Here is an 18697-nt window from a genome sequence, read left to right as displayed (position 1 = left end):
TCTCCTGAATGGTGGGGAGCTGCATCCGACTCCTCCTCATCATCTCTATCATCCTCCTCGTTGTCCTCCTCATCATCCTCATCCTCATCTGCATCATCACCTGCATCCTCCTCATCCTCCTCTCTATCTGCATCCTCCTCCTCCTCGTTACTGGGCTGATCGCTTGTAGGTGGATCAGGATCTCCCATCTCCTCATGACCCTCTCCCTCATCTGGCTCCTCTGACCTGGATCCCTCATCCTCGTCTCGGTCTCCATGTCTCCATGGGCCTGGATAGCCTGTCGGATGATCTGGTGGAAAGATAGGACCTGGATATGATCTCATGAACCATGAAACATATCTACGCTGTGCTCCAGGCTCTGCAGAATAGTCAGTGACTACATCCTGATCTGATCCCTCCAAGTCTGTCATCTCGATATCATCCACCGTCAGTCTCGCTACTGCTCTAGGTCTGGGAAGGCCCCGTGAGTGTCGAGTATAGATGGGCACATCGGCTGGAACACACTGCTCTAGTCCGAACTGCCTCCATACTCGGTCGAAGTAGAAAGGGACTATGATGTGTGCATATCATCCTCGCAGTAGGCGGTTCCTCTGTAGACATGCTAACTGTCTCTCCATACCATCCCATCTGTGCATCAGTAGGTAAGGTCTCCACACTATCACCTCGGATGTTAGTCTGTCAATAGTCACTCTCCAATACAACAAATCCCCAAATCTCCACTCGCTGGTCAGTGGATAAGCGAACACCCTAGGTCGCTCGCTCACTATACTCAGTGGATAGCCGACGAGCCTGGTGCATGTGAAGTGCTCTAAGATCCACACCTGCAGAAGTGTGCATGTCATCAAACTACAACCCTGTCCGAATACATACTCCTCAAGGTCGTGATAGAGATGTGCAAGCATACTCCGACCCCATGCATAAACTCTCCTATGTCTCTCCATCCCTCTGATACACCATGTGAGGCCCCCATGCATGTGTGTCCCTCGCCCATTAGGGAAGATGGCTAGTGCTATGATGGCTATCATGAGGTGTCTCAGAAGTGGTATCTCTCCTGTAGGATGTAAGAGCCAGCTGACCATGATACGACCTCTCGTCTCGCTCGGCATGACTCTCCCTATGCAGTACATCTGCTCCCTCTGATGATCCTCTGCTACCCGATCAGTCACATATGTGACTGTCACTCCTCTGATAGGAAGACGCAGTATATGGTACACATCCTCAAGTGTGACCGTCAGCTCTCCTACCGGAAGGTGAAAGGTACAGGTGTCAGGATCCCATCTCTCCATCAGTGCCATCAGCATCGCAGGATGAAATCGAATGGCCGGCATAAGAATCATGTACCACAATCCTACTATTGATAGGGTGTCTCTCTCTGACTGAGTCAGCCGTGGAATCTGGTCTCGCAAAGTGCGAAGGATGTGTCCCGCTGTGTGCTCTCTCATGTAGGGGAGACCCTGCAAAATGAAAACATGACCAAAATCAGTACTCAATCATCGAAATCGCAAATGCAAACTGTTGAACATTGAATGCTTGCCTTGTAACCCCTCGCCAGGCCCTGATTGGGGACCATGGCGCCCTGTCAGGGACCATGGCGCCCTGTTAGGGACCATGGCGCCCTGTTAGGGACCATGGCGCCCTGCAGGGACCATGGCGCCCCTGTCAGGGACCATGGCGCCCTGGGGGGACCAGGGCGCCCCTTAGGGACCAGGGCGCCCTAGGTGGGCCCCGGTCGGCGTTCAGGGTCCGCATTCGATCACAGAAAAGTCAAACATGCGAGAAATCAAAAGTCAAACGTTCAGTCAACTCACCTCGTCCAATGGCTCGTCGTCGATCACGGCCTGGCGCAGGATCTCGATCCTCGTGGGACGCTCCGGTCGTCGTGAAGGCATGATGATTAGGTGGGCTCCGTTGCACTGAATAGTATCCTGAAATCGGCAAAGTGATGAATACAAGTGTCACTTTCGAAGTATATACTCTTGTTTGTTTATTCTTACTTCTCGAAACCCTAATCTTTCCCATATCATTCATTTTATCATAACTTGGGTTTGGGAGATGCGATTTTCGAGCCATTTGTTGCGTTGGAATCATATTTTCCTTCTCCTACTCTCGGGATGTTCCAAAAAGTGCTCTGATGAAGCCTATTTAGTGAACACCCCTCATCAACACTCTATTACACAATTTGTCGCAAGTAAACATGTTACCCTGTTTCACCTCCCTAAATAAGCAAGTCGAAACAGGGGGGGCATATAGCTACTCATAGATTTCATCACTTTCCCTAGTAAGCATTAGGTGATTTTGTGATCTAACATTTGTTTTGTAGGGTGCGGTTCCTAACTGTGTACTGCAGATACCGCTGGGGGCTTCGTCCGACGACTTATGGATATATCCTTTTTCAAATAATGTTTACTTTTCTGTACTTTAGCTTGCATATGCACGTAGTACTCATATGACCGCTAAAGTGGGGGCTAAATGTAGCGTCGTAAATTGTACGCACTCGCTAGGGTGGTACAATTTCACACCTAGTTTAGCACCCGCCTTAGCGCATTTTGTATTCTGCATTGCATTTCTCCTTAAGCACTTAATTAATCAAATTAATTAGGTCTAAAGTCTTATTTCATCATTCTCTACATCATAAAGTAGGGCCCTTTCACTAAAGCGCACCCTTCGCATTTTATTCCTCCAATACATCACTTAATCAAAAACCCTAATTAAGTCCTATTTCGAACTTGGGGGCTTGGTTTCGGGGTCTAAATATCTTGAAATCACCTGTAACTTCGGGATTCTCTCTAAAAATATCATATCCGACGGCCCTGAAAATTTGGTGAAAAGTTGTCGGGACCATGGCGCCCATGCAACATGGTCCCGGACATTTTTCCCGAAATTTTGGGAGCACGATCCAATCATAAAATAAAGCTTAACCCCAAGAAATTGGCGGGATATTCAATCTCTAGGTCGGCCAAAATACGAATTTACGACCTAGGGTTTCATACATAAAAGCTCTCTTTCCTCATTGGAAGGGATCGAATTTTTGTTTTCAGGAACTTCATATGCAGCGAAAGAGCAGATCTTTGAAGACTTCAACAACACTCAACATCATTCTATCAAGCATCTATCAAATTCATTCATTTATCCAATTAGGGCTTGGAAGACATTGAAGAACAATAGGAGATTACCGACTGAAGATTGGCTTGTACTCCTCCCTTGAGGGTTGGGTATGATTTCATATTATTTTCATGTCCTTACATAAGCTTTGATATATCATTTGTTCATGCTTTAGATCACATTGCATCTTGATTTAGAGCATTTGCATTATCATTTACAAGCAATTAGGGTTTACTTTCTAGGTTGCTCTAGTTTGCTTTCTTGCATTTTGGACCTTGCACACACACTAGGTCTGCACACACAAATACATTTTACAAAAAAACTTGGCTATTCGTGGAGGTGGAAATCACCAAAGCGGGGGTTTGACTAAGGCAAAACCCTATATAGCCGCCCTTCCCCCTTTTCAGATATTATTGCAGGTTTCGGGATTCGGACGACGCCGCAGGACATAGATCCGGAAAGAGGAGACTGAGACAGAACCCTGTGTGAAATTGCAGCTCAGAAGACCAGGACAGGGGCACTGGGTGCCTTGGTCCTGCCAGGACAGGGGCGCTGGGCACCCTGGTCCCTGGGACAGAGGCGCTGGGCGCCCTGGTCCTCCGGACAGACAGCTTTCCGACAGTTTCCAGACAGTGTTTCAGGGTGCAAAACAGTGGTTTCCGGTGCAGTTTTCAGGACAGTGGCACCCGCGCCCCCGTCCCGAACATTTTCAGTCTGATTTCGACTCCAGGTACATATCTGCATTCTTATTTTATCCTTACATTTACAGCTATTCATTGTTTAATCTCAATTCTGCAAACTTGTTACTAGTTCATACTTACATTTCGAGGTTAGGGTTTGAACTTGTATCATTTTAGCTTTCAATTTCAACAAGGGAATAGAAATCCTAATAGATATCCCGTGGCTCTCTCTTTCACCAAAAGAAGTAGCCAACCGTGCGATATCTCTAGGCTCTTTCGTATTCCGCAATGTGTGTCAAAAGTTAGGATTAGGGTACATTGTCCTAGTCTCGCTTTTTCCCCTACACATTATGGTAAAGATGTAAACATCTGTGGTATCACTATTCAAACTGCTTGTATCTGATTTGGAGCTTGGGTCCCAGAATGACTCTATCCAAGCATGAGGACATGTTTTAGGAAGAGGAGTGATTTCATGTTTGTCTTCCATAGGCAAATTATTAGGGTCAAGGAAAATATTGTCAAGGGCATAGGAGCTAGAAGAAAAGGAACTCCACTCCCATTCATTGGAATCAGTTTCGAGTTGGGTATCCTCAGGTGTTATTTCATCATCAGAGTCACGTCCTTTTCTACACGTGGTCACTTTGGTAGATGAGGATCCAATTTGCAATGGTACAAAACCTAACCCTAAAGTTGGAGGTCGCATCTTGGGTATGACAGGTTCTAACCTTCCATTTTTGTTCAGGCCTAAGCCACTGCAGCCGTCATATCCTTTCTTTTGCAGCATAGTAAATCCTTTGCCGTACCGTTCCATTGGAAACTTGATAGGTAGGATCTCAGTTGGATCCTTATAAAGCCAATCTATGACATCATCATCTAAAGTTTCTTTGTCAAGTTCACCCCATCATGTAAATGTAGTGGGAGGCTGATATTGGATAACTACCTTAGGTTCCTTTTGCAACAAATGCGGTTTGCCATATGATTTTGGAGATATTGGTAAATTCCCGATGAGGAATGTTTGATCCATTGAATATTCTCCGCATCCTTGATCCTATATCTTCAATTTTCCTTTGACAGCCTCTAACAATTCATTAGGATCCACATAGCTATGCGATTTGGCCTCTCTATTGACGGGGACTTGCTGCTGAGGGGTATCTTTTAGAGTAGCACAAAATTGAAATGGATTAGGATCTCCTGGAATTGTTATCTCAGTTCCATTGTAAGGATATTTTAAACATTGATGATAGGTGGATGGAACTACTTTCATTGCATGGATCCATGGATGACCAAGAATCATATTGTAAGGGAGATCAAGGTCTAGGACCTGCAGGAAGGTGTTTTCTGTCACTGGACTGACTCTGATAGGCAATGTAATTATTCCTTTGGATGGGTGCTCAGCATCATCATATGCTTTGATTGTTATTCTTCTGGAAGCATCAATGTCATTTTCTATATAACCAAGGCCAATAACCACTCTCAAGGTACAAATATTAAGACCCGCTCTGCCATCTATCAAGACTCATCGGATTTTGCAATTATGGACAAAGACTTCTAGGTGTAAAGGGTCATTATGAGGGAGCTTACCAGGTGAGATATCATTATCAGAAAATGCGACATTTTGGGAAACATCTAGATGTCCAATTCGGGCTTGAAACTGGTCAACATCAATGTCTGTCGGGATAGTGGATTCAATTAAAGCTTTATCTAGGACTGCACGATGCATGGGGTACATTTTCAACAACTCAAGGATTGATATTTGTGCAGGTGTCTTTCCTAGATGATCCAAGAGATTGTATTGACTTGCAGGAGTGGGTTTGAAAGGAGCTACAGGAGCTCCTTTTAGGACTATTTTGGATCACGAGTGGTGACTGTGCAAGAAGGATCTTGTCCCTTTATTCTTAGGGTGGAAACATACTCATTTGACATGCGAAAACAATTGATGACATTATTATAACCAGTATTGGCATAATTTGTTGTTTGGGTAGAGTTTGAAGAAGATGCTTTACCCTTGTCATGATCAAGCAAAGGAGTTTTGAAAATGGTATGATCAGTGTTAGAGGTCGCATGGGGTGGATCTACCTCAATTACTCCTTGTTCTAACAAATCTTGAATCATATGTTTCAATTGAAAACATGATATGGTTTTATGTCCTTTGGACCGATGATACTCACAGTACGCATTATCATTCCACCAATGTGGTTTTACCACTGGTTCTGCCTTGATATCTGGTAGCTTAATAAATTTTGCTTGTATTAATTGTTTCATTACCGACTCAATAGGCTCTCCCAATGGCGTAAATTGTCGAGGAGGCCCATCCCTTGATCAGAAAGGTTTGCACTACTGGCTTTGTTGCTGGCCTTGTTGTTGATTATATTGTTGAAGATGTTGTTGGTATTGCAGCTATTGAGTAACATTGCTCGCTGGTGTTTGATTTTGTTCCATAGTTGACATATTAGGAACACTCAATTTCTTGATCGTGAATGGGGGTTGATTTGTAGTCACCGCTCTTGCATCAACAACTCCATCATTAGTGACATTCTTGTTCTTATACCAAAATCTATTTTTGTCCCTTGAATTGTTCGTGTTGTCACTGTCTTTGTTAAGCTTAATGATTCCCTTGCCTACAAGAGTAGTTTCAATGTTCATCCCTTTCTTAATTAGTTTCTCTATAGTACTCGGACTTTTTAATTTTAGTTCATACATCATTTCTGGGACCAAATTTTGGATAAATAGATTCACTTGTTGTTCTTCAGGTATATCTAGGGAAGAACGACTATACAAGCTTCACCATTGTTGCAAGAAAGTCACTAATGGTTCACCTTGCTTTTGATTGGTGTTGCATAAATCTGACATGGTCACGTCACTGTCGATGTTGAATGCAAAGTGAGATATAAACTTTTGAGCCAATTCAGACCAAGTCTTTATATTTCCTGGTAGATGCGAATACCAATCCATGGCTTGTCCCATGAGAGTTCGTGCAAATAATCACATTAAATATGTCTCCTCATAGCTCACTTCAGTAGATGCCGTGAAAAATGCTCGAATGTGATCTTTTGGATTGCCATTCCCTTTATATTTCTCAAAATTAGGTGCCTCAAAATGTTTTGGGAATGGAGGCATGTATAAGCTCTTATCAAATGGATTAGGACACAAACCCTGATCTGTATACAACTTCTTTGTTCCTTTAGTTTCTAATGTGTCAACTTGTTGTTGCAATTTCTCAAGTTTTTGCGCAATTGTATCAGATTTTGGAGGTCCATCATTAATCCCGGTGGGTACCCTTTGTCAATACATCGTATTTCTGATCGGTTGTTGATGCTTCGAAATGGCCATTTTTGGTGTCTCTAGCATATAATGTTCTTGGTAAATTTCTTGTTGTTGTGGTTGTGCCATGCCTTGATATCATCCTTGTTGTTGTGCTTCTTGTAGCCTAGGTTGATATTGCAATTGAGTATGTTATTGATATTGCACAGGCGCCAATTGCGGTTGTGAAGTATGATAGCTTGTTTGCCTCGACACATATTGAGGTACATGTTGTTGATGCTGACGAATCAGAATTTGTTGACTTTGTGCCAATTGTTGTCGCGGTGTATATCCCATCATTTGCAAAAAACTTTGTTTAGGTGGTTTTTGTTGTTTCTCCTTAAGATGGGGTATAGCACTTGCATTAACTTCTTGTGTTGTTTGTCCAATCCATTGTGATGGTTGCAAGTTTGCATTAACTTGTAATGGTGCCAAAGGTGCTGCAATTTGTTGTTGAATGCGAAATTGTTGTTTTTGTACATTGCTTGTTTGCACATTCGATTGTACCTTTTGTGTATTACTCAATTGTTGCAACAATTGTTGTTGGTGCAAACCACTATCCGTAGTTCTTTGTGTCGCCATTATTGAAGGATCTGTCGCAATAGTGTTTGGCAAATATATTGAGCTTAATGGGACATAAGAACTTTGTTGCATCGTGGAATTGTTTTGGACATTGGTGATATCAGGCATTCCAGTCGTGAAGCTTTCTTGCATCTTGGATTTTGATCCAATTTTATGCATGTAAGGAACCACTTCTTGTTGAGGGATAGTTGTCAATATTTGCGTGGTCTTCATTTGATCTTGTGTTACAGGTGTTGTGTTGAATAATGGATTATTTATTGTCTCAAATGGTGACTTTTGAGGAATAGTTACTGTCAATGCCTTTGCAGTACTTTTACTCATCAAGGTAGATTGAGTTGCTTGTTGCGCATTTTCTTCATTTGGATGTGGAGAGAAACTTAACAGCTCATCGCCTTGTTGTTTTTGCACATTGATTTTCTCACTTGAGGAGGTCACATTACTCATCATGTTAAGATATTTTTGTGGGAACATCTTAAAGACCTTGTTTAAGAACTTATCCATCTTTTTTTTCAACTTTGGATCTTGAAGGAACAAATCAACATCATCAGAAGCATCAGAATCTAATGAAGAATCTGGTTGGAAATTTGGATTCATTTCTTGTTGAATGCCTTGATCTGAACCAAATCCTTGCAAAAGAGTTTGTTCCTCATATAATGTTTGTATTTCATGTTGCAAGTTTGGTTGATTCCAATCGAAAGGTACATTTCCTCTTGGAGTTGGTGGAACACTCCCATGTCCTGGTTTCATAGGTACAAATACTGGTTCATATAATGGAGGTGGTCCAAGTTGAACCATTCCATATGGTGGTAATGGCGTGTTTGATGAACCTTCAATTTGTATTGTTTGACTGGTTTGAAATTGTGAATTTGATATGTTGTCCGTGGGTTGATATGTTGGTTCACCCATCTTTTTAGATTTTGATCTTGTTTCAACAGGCATGTCACTTATGCAAATGCAATATTTTGGAAATTTTCAAGGACAATATATGATATGCAACTAAATGCAAACTAAATAAATGGGAATGCAATCTATGGCAAGAATGCAACCTATGTTTTTGGTTGTTTTTCAAGATTTTGACAAACTTTTTGGAATGCAAATCTAAAAGAGACCTTTAGGAAATTGAAATGATGTCTAGACCTCAAAGGACAAAAGGACCAAGTGATAAAAGGACAAATGACAACGTCTCCCCTATATGCTTGGATACTAAGCTAGGTTTGACCAAATGACAATAATGACATAAAGAGAAAAGGTTTGATAAGGTCTAGACTTCTTAACAATGACTTAGGGTTTATCAAAGATTTGGATTACTCAAGTATGACAAAACTTAGTTTTGACACTATATGCAAAGGGACAATTACTATGCAAATGACCCTAATATGATATGATAATGACCTAAGCTTGATGAAGAGACCTAGGATATGCAAATGCGAATGTATGACAATGGTATTACTCTTAATGCAAGAGGACACATGCAAAAGGATGACCCTTATTGATATGCAAAGGAGTATGACTTAGGTGAAAACCTAACCTTGGTACTTGACAATGACTTTGCAAAATGCAAACCTAAGATGCACCTAAATCTAAGTGACATGAATGTTGAGACAAGACTTTGAAAAATGTTTGACAACCATGTTTGAAGGTGTTTTGAACTTTGTTGGATGAAATGTTCTTGTGTTTAACCTTATTTTGAATCAATTTGCCTTGTTTTTGAAATGAGATGTAATTCAACTTTTGACAAGCAAAGAAGACAAGATATTTCAACTTAGACTCAATACAATCATGCTCATTCACACATTTCTTATGGTAGGCAAGGACAGTAGGTACTTGAGAGGTAGACTCGTTATAAGATTCAAGGAGAATACATAGATGCTTGACCCCACGGGCTCCCCTCCATGACACTCACTTCTCAGGGCAGCCAAGCATCAGTCCCCATGGAAATCTCCCCATGGCGAACTTAGTATCTCTTCCAAGTATCCGAACTTTTCCTTCTCAAGCAACTAGAAGGATTTTTGGCCTCTAAATACAAGGTGTTTAGTAAGGATTTCTGTTAAGCGTTACTCCTTGATGTCACACAAGCATGATTGAGACATTAAGCCCATCAAGATACCAAACAAATGTAGTCACGCAAGCACAATTTAGACCGTGAGGTCCTACTTAGATGTTGATATGAGAAAGAGTTCAAGGGTCATCACTTCCCAAGTAACTGCAATTCCCATGTAACCCTTCCTTCAAAGCTTTCGCCCATCAGGTATTTGTTTATAGTGAGTTAGAATGCCAAGGTATTCTAGCCGTACTCACTTTGGGTCATTCCCTTCTCACGATTATCACTTGCTTGCAAAAGCAAATGGTCGGGAAGGCAGACCCTCTAAAGGTGACACACAATCAAAAACATGAGCATGGTATCGAAGATCTAGATTTCTGATCACCCTAAGAAGGATGAGAGCATACTCTCCTACTCCAATCTCAAACTCAACAATCAAATAAAACATATATTCATTCCATCCTATTTAGAAATCATACTAGGTGCCTAAACATTAATTGCAAACACAAAGTTTAGTTGTAGTCCAAGGCAACCTACAAAACCCAAGTCAGAAGTTTGATATGTTTAGTCTTTGACTATCGAACCTGCATAAAACGTGTTAGTAGTTTCATTTGTTGTCTTTGTCATGCGTATGCCAAGGTTCTGCACAGAGAATCAATACCAACAAAACCAAAAAAAGCAGAAACAAAATGCAAAAGAAAACAATTTGCAAGTGAAAAACACTGTCTTTTACCTCTGTTTCTGGCCCTACACAGGCGCAAAATGTCTGACACAGGCACAAAATGTCCTTGACACAGGCGCAGAATGCTTGACACAGGCGCAGAATGCTTGACACAAGCGCAAAAGTTCCCAGAAAACCCTGCACTACCCTGTTTCTTGGGTTTTTGACCTGCAAATCAACTCAAAAGAACTCAAAAGCATGATTAGGGGGTTAGTTCACATCGGGTTCACCAATTAATGTAGATAGGAAATCGGGAAATCATCAAAGAAAATCAAAATAATCGTAGCTCAATCACAAAAGCTCAAATTGCAATGATCAATCCTAACACATTCAATAAAGACATGAAAACAAAACATTGAAGATTTGAAAATTAAGCAAACCAAATGCAGATCTGAATGTCTCCTTCATGTGGCTCCATTGTCCTTCTTTCTCCTTCAAATAGCTTTGTTGTGGATCTCACCTACTAGTGCATGATCATGATATGAAAGAAAGTAGACAAGATGATTGCTCAAGAATACTCAAAGTGTGATTGATTCAACAAAGTGGTTATTAGATAATGTGATTATTAGATCAGGATTGAAGAAATTCATCCAATTTATAGAAAAATTGGAGAGATGACAAGATTAGCATGAAGAGATTCAAATGGAAATTGCAAATCAATATGACAAATTATGACAAATTTGCACTTTCTATGCAAAATTGTTTGATTGATAATTCATGACAAAAATTATGACAACTTTCTATGTCAAAATTGATTGATTGTCAATTATGACAAATTATGACAAATTGAAATGTCATTCCCATGAAATTAGGAGGAAAATAGGAGGAAATTGAATTAGAAATTAGGAAAATTAGAAAATTAGAAATTAGGAATTAGAAATTGATGAAAATTAGGAAATTAGGAATTTAGTGAATTGATTAATAATTTTTCATTTATTAATCAATTCACAAAGAGGGAATTTAGAAATTGATGAAAGATTAGGAAATTAGGAATTAGGAGAAATTAGGTAAATTAATTAATAATTTGTCATTTATTAATTAATTCACAAAAAGAGGAATAATTAGTTAGCCACTTAAATTAAACATTTAATTGTGACTCAAAGACTTAGGATTAAATAAATAAATTATTTAACCTAGAAGGAGAAATGACAAATAGGGTTAAATTAATAAAATCATGAAGCCCTAAAAGATGACAAATTAATGCAAGGATAACAATTAGGTCTTGACAAAGGATAATTGACGTCGATTCGATTTGATCATGATTCTGAATTGATAAAAGACCAATGCTGACAAACAATTTGATTGATAAATGCGCCAATTGACGAGGAACAATGACTAATTGATCCAAATTGACATGATTGAGAAAGACGACGATCGATGATAAATCGATCGCCAAACGACAAAATTGACAAGAGGACAAGGATCGATGACAAAATAGATTGTAAGACGACAAGATTGATGACAAATTGATCAAAATACAAGAATTGATGACAAATCTATCGCATGATGACAAGATTGATAAGAGGAAAAAACCCTAATTAGGATTGACGATGTCCAAAATGATCTCAAATGAATACGCACATAGATGCGATAGGATAAGATTGACCAAAATCATGACTGAAGACTATTGTTGACAAGACCAAAATCGAGAGCGAGATAAATGAAGAAAGCAGAAGAAGGACTCGATGCTCACAAATGATAAAGACCAAGTGCATGACATAGGAGAAATGTTAATGCGACGCAAAAACCCTAAAATAAGGCAATGCGCCAATGTTAAAATACGACTCTGCAAGCGTTGACCATTTTTAGGTGTCTACAATTAATCTAGATGATGACATGAATGATGATGTTGTTCATGTTAACAATGTTGATTCTAATGATTTTGATGATATGTATGAGCTTGTTGATGTTAATAATGATCTATCTTCACTTTTTTTTAAATCATTAACTAGCTCCTAGTGATAAACAAAGTGGCTCATCATTATAGCATGGTGCTTGTTTGGAACCTTTATCAACTCCATCTATCGTGCTCAAAGTGGCTCCTCTTGCATCTTGTCCACCTTACCAAAACAATGTTCAACAAGATTGGGAGGTGGATAATTTGCTTGATTAGCTTCATTCATCGTAGATCCTCTCTTGTGTGTTTGCTTGTTCATAATGTGTTTCCCCCGTGATGTATTTTTGTGTTATGTTAGGTTCTCTTTAGATGACCCTTGTTACTCTATTGGTGTAAGGTAATAAAGAGGTCAAATATGTTGTGACATTCTTCTATTTGTATATCAATTCTTCTATATGTTGCCCCTTGTGTTGTCTACTTGGGATGATGCAAAGCATTGAGATCTCTTTTGGTCTCTTCCATGTTGACTCAAAAGACACGTTTTCTCTTATTATATTGTGCTTGTGGTTCCACTACCTTTGGGGGATGAGGTCAATTCAATACAAATATGTTTGATGTACATTATTTATCATAAGAGAATATTGACGCCAAAGTTAGTGGATCCCTTATGTGTTTTTATGTTTTGTGACCATTATCCTTTTATTTGTCTTTCTTGGGGGCATCTCACTGTGGTAACGTGCTTGTCTTTTGGATGCATGCTACCTTAAATAAATTGCTCTTGATAAGACATATGAAATTACTTTAACATGGGATCATACACTCTCCTCAATTTTTGACTTTATGCACACATGACATGTTTTGATACTCAAGCTACTTTGGAAACTGAGCCTTTTCCTTTGTAATATGTTATTTTCTTATCCATGACTCATAGTAAGGAAACCTTACTAGGCTATTAGTCATGTTATCTCTCTCTTTCCTCTTTCTTATGATGTCCCTTTAATCTCTATATTGGAGTAATAAGATCATAAAGTACCTGGGGGCTTCGTGTATCTTGTCTCTCGAATATTTTGATGAAAGTTTTCAACGCAGACCTTTGCACTTTACCATGTGTATTCTTAATCTTATACTCCCGCTAAAGTGGGGGTTGAATGTAGTGTCCTAAATTGTACTCGCCTACAAGTGTGTCCTCACTTAGGCCTCACTTTGAAGTTATGTCCTCCAAGACCTGACTAAAGTAGTGATTTTTCTCACACTACCCATTCACCTCACATTCTCATCACATTTCGAGCTTGACCCCCTAATTGGAATCCTAATTTGTAGGACCAGGGTGTGTATATGGTGAAAATGGATAACAATAATAACAATATTGAAAGGCTAAATGAATTCAACCACAAAACCCTAGCCTAACAATCAACAAAGATCCACCATAACATATGAAGATTACCTAAGACAATGCAAATCACAAGGATTATACCATCACATGTCCAATAGGGTTTTGATCTCCATTCTTCCTATCTCCATTGATCTTGCTTGATATATTTGCTCTCAGATTTTATATGCACAAGAGCTCAACAAAGAACGGAATGTGGTTGCAAGTAGGATCGTAGTGTAGTTAAGTCCTCCAAATTGTCGATTAGGGTTTGATAATGAAGAAGGCATCTCCTTAAATAGAAGACACAATATGAAATGGAGGGATAAGATTGAGAGGTGTAAAAGGAGGTCGGCTATGATTAGAGGGTAGGTAAAAGAAATAATAAAATAATGAAAGAGGTAGGTAGTGTATGAATTAAGAAATGAATGACATGTGTCATAGGTAGAAAAAGCTAATGAATTAATTAAATAAATAAAGATTTATTTAATTAATAGAAGAAGTGGGATCAATTAAATAAATAAAATATTTATTTAATTTAGGAAAAGGATAATTTAAATAAATAAATATATTTATTTAAATGAGAAATAAGGCTAGAAGAGGATAAATGAATTAATTAAATAAATAAATATTTATTTAATTAATAGAAGAATTAGGCTTAGATAATTAAATAAATAAAATATTTATTTAATTAGACATGACAATTTTAGGTGTCTACATTTTGCCCCTCTTTGAGACAATGCGGCTTGTCACGTTGTTTCAAAGAAGATAAGATGAACTGATACAAAGTTGCCCCAGGATGGGAATGATATGCCCCCTCGAGAGATTGGATGAAAATATCTGAAAAGATTGCAGACAATCTATCGATAAGAAAGACGGGATAGAATGGACTGACTGGATAAAGTGACAAAGTCACGGGATAATGAAGACTGACTCGGGAAATGGAGGCGAGGGCTAGGGTAGGCTATAAGATAAGCCACAGGGGAAAATACATCCTCATTGCCATCCACGCATCCACAAGAGAATATTTCAGAGCGAGAATAGAGCAGGAGTAGTCAGCAGCGATGGCTTTCGTGCATAGATTCGACCGCGTTCGCCAATTCTAGAGGCCAGCAGAGGCAGGAGAGCCGGTAAGTACCGCCAAACCTCCTCGTACTTTGACACATTTAATTTTGTCATTAATGCATGTCGAATAGGGCAATAAATGCGCTTAGACTAGGGTCCAAAAAGTGTCAAAAAAACGTCCAGGCGTGTCTGCGTTGGTGTCAGGCGCATCTATGTCTGCTAGGCGCGTCTGTGTTTGTGCCAGGCACGTTTGTGTCTGGACCCACATCTGTGTTGTTCAGGTGCGTTTGTGCCAAGAAGGCACGTCTATGTCAAATAGGCGCGTCTATGCAGAGCATAGGCGCGTCTGTGTCAGACAGGCGTGTCTGTGCAGTCTTTAAAAGCGTTTGCGTCATGTAAGCACATTTGCGTTTGAAAAGTATGAATTTGCATCTTCTAGGTCAAATCGACAGTTGTGTGATGAACATACGCTGTCGATTAGATAAGCTGCTGAGAGGATACACTCAAGCAAGTCCTCTAGGAAGACTAGGATAGATCAAGGCACTTTGTGATGAACAGTGAGTACCAAGATAGAGTACTTTGTGATGAACAGGGAGTGCAAATGTGAGTAACACTTTGTGATGAACAGTGAGTGTCACACACGTAGTACTTTGTGATGAACAGGGAGTACCACTAGGGTAAATAGCAACACTTTGTGATGAATAGTGAGTGTCACACACGTAGTACTTTGTGATGAACAGGGAGTACCACTAGGGTAAATAGCAACACTTTGTGATGAACAGTGAGTGTCACACACGTAGTACTTTGTGATGAATAGGGAGTACCACTAGGGTAAATAGCAACACTTTGTGATGAACAGTGAGTGTCACTAGGGTAGAAGCAACACTTTGTGATGAACAGTGAGTGTCACTAGGATAGATAACCATATGCATTTAGATAAAAAGTAGCATTTTGTGATAAACCGTGAATGCCACTATAACTGACATGATTGATTTGCTTGACTGCAGGAGTATTTGCCGATGTTAGAGTCACGGGAGAGATTCCCATCAATGCAGAGGTTGCGACCTGAGTTGTCATTTCAGGATAGAGCTGCCATCGAGGAGATGGGTCTGAGACATATATTATATGTGCCTGAGTTTCGGGAAAACATGGGTTTGCTGACTGCGCTGGCTGAGAGATGGCACTCTGAGACGTGCACATTCCACTTGCCGATGGGTGAGATGACAGTCACCCTGGAGGATGTATACAGGATTCTGTGGGTGTCGATCGATGGGGAGCTGATCCCATACGATCGAGATGGTGATAGAGAGGCATTGAGACGGGTGTTTTAGGACCCTGGAATGGAGATGAGGGCAGGACACGTGGCCTGGGATACCATGACAGCCACAGGTTTAGCATTGTTGGCGGTGATCGGAGGAGCTATCAGTGGTTTCCTATGTCCAGATAGGGCGACACGGGGATTGGCTGTGGGCTGGGGGGGAGCACTGGAGACGCTGATGACATAGCATACCAGATATGCTTGGGGATCATGTGTGCTGGCACACTTGTACTATGAGCTGCATCAGTTTGTGTATCATGGATCAGTTGGATTGGGCTGCGGGGTGACACTATTGCAGGTTTGGGCTTATGAGCATCTGCCAGTGACGAGGCCGATACACTTCAGAGGCAGGGGACATGGACGTAGTTTTGTGCACCTATATGACATGATCACCTCGCAGCCACGGATTGGCAGGCTAGAGTACTGGCGACGAGTGATTGATGACATTGATGAGGTCATATGGCGACCATATCTAGGCTGCGAGCAGTGGGAGGATGACGCAGTGGAGCTTCCCTACACCTTCCGGAGCAGGTACCTGATTGGGCGGATGCCCTATGTGCTGGAGAGGTAGCTAGTGGACAGGGTTAGCCGACAGTTTGGCCGGATTCAGAGGATGCCCTAGGGATCAGGCATGTATGCCCGCACCGTCAGAGATCAGGCACAGTTTGGGCTGCTACTGTCGTATGATCAGGCAGTGACTCAGCTGGTGGAGATGATACCTCTTCCTTGGGACATGTGGCCTGAGATTGAGGATGTTAGGATGGATGCAGAGTATACAGCATATTGGGCAGAGCATCCATTCCCATGATTGACAGATCCAGGGGAGCTATTGGATGGAGATGGAGGTGGGGATGATGATGATGATGGTGGAGGTGATGGGGGTAGAGGCCGATGGAGGTGGAGGGGAGTAGTGGGAGAGAGGAGAGTTGCACCTCGGAGGGAGGGTGGGGAGGAGAGGTAGGCTCGGGTGGTGAGGGGTCGCGGCGGATTGCCCCTACAGGTACCAGCAACACAGGGTCCTAGGCAGGTACAGAGACAGGGATAGGTACAGGGACAGGTGCCAGTATAGGCACAGGAGCAGGGATGGAGACAGGGACAGGTACAAGGAGAGGTACCTGTATAGGCACCAGTATGGGTACAGGTATAGGGGTAGGCACCCGTAGAGGAGGAGCCACAGACAGAGGCAGAGGGGGCTGACCCAGAGGAGGATGAGCTGATTGAGCTCAGGGAGATCTACCAGGGCCAGGCAGATGAGATACAAGATTTGGAGAGGGAGAGAGATCGGCTCAGGACGAGGCTCAGAGATACTGAGCGGGAGAGAGATCAGGCTATCCAGCGCTATACAGAGGCTGAGACAGCGCTGAGGGCAGGGAGACAGGCAGTGGAGGACACAGGGGCAGGATATGCATATGTCCTGTGGGCCGGAGAGGAGATAGGGTACTGGAGGGACCTCTACTATGGTGTAGTGCCAGCAGATCAGCGGGCGAGGAGCTTCCATAAACCGTCGCGTACAATGACAGCTACGGGAGGGAGTCGGAGGAGGCAGGCATCTAGTGGTGGGGTCATGGGTCCACCACCACCACCAGATAGAGGAGATAGGCAGGGTGATCCTGGGGCAGGTCCTTCAGGGGCTCAGATTCCACCAAGGCCAGGCGGCTCCGAGGGAGGGAGTTCATCATAGCCATAGAGGGCTCCCATTGTATCAGTGTTGTACCATTCTTTTTGTATTGTAGACACCTGCGGGTGATTGTAGCCATATGTATTTTTGACATCATTGTATCATGACACTTATGATTACATATATGAGATGATTCATTTTTTGCGGCAGCTACATGCATGTGTACCTATGTGATGAGATGTTCTTATGTGATGCTTATGATATGGATACAAATATGTATATGATGCAATGCAATATATTTTGTTCTTTTATGTTTTATATGCGTATGCATGATGCAAATGTGAATGTAAGTAATGTAGATGAATATGATAATGCAAATGTAAATTGTGCTAACAGGTGTTGTGTGCAGGATGTGATGCAGTTGTGATATCTATATGTATGTATGAAATGCTTATATGTGGTAATGTAGGTGCAACTACATGAAATGCAAATGTTTTTGGTGTGTCATTATACTCAGTCATGTGATAGCAGGCTACGCGGACTCGAGAAGGATGATGGAAGTCAATCAAGAAAGGGGGATGGAAGACAGAAGATATGAAAGTGAAAGAGCTTCTTGTGCGTTATCATCATTGAGCTTTATTATGGCAAGTAGGTTATGACAATCGAGGCATATGTTCGACCTAGAAAGTCATTGTAGTTGTTTTCATGGAGATAAGACAGTCACAAACAAGGAATGCCCCAATTCATACTACACTCACAGTGTCCTCATATCCTTGGACAAGTCATAGCATTACTAAGAGACAATCCACAGACAGCAAATACAAATAGGTGACGATACCCCATCCTCGCCTTTCTAGTCAAAGACATCCTGGAGATAGAATCTCTAGTCAAAGACATCCCGGAAAAGCTAAAAGACATGTCACCAAAAAAGATGAAATCAAAAGAAAACCAAGACTCGACACCAACATCCACTGTAGTCCTCAAGTTTAGTGTCTCTTGTCACTTGTATAAGTCTTATTTGATTGTGGTCACAATGTTTACTTTCACAGAAAGGATAGATAGCA

Source organism: Cryptomeria japonica, chromosome 1 (assembly GCF_030272615.1).
Source record: "Cryptomeria japonica chromosome 1, Sugi_1.0, whole genome shotgun sequence".
Taxonomy (NCBI): Eukaryota; Viridiplantae; Streptophyta; class Pinopsida; order Cupressales; family Cupressaceae; genus Cryptomeria; species Cryptomeria japonica.
This window is presented reverse-complemented; position numbering follows the sequence as displayed.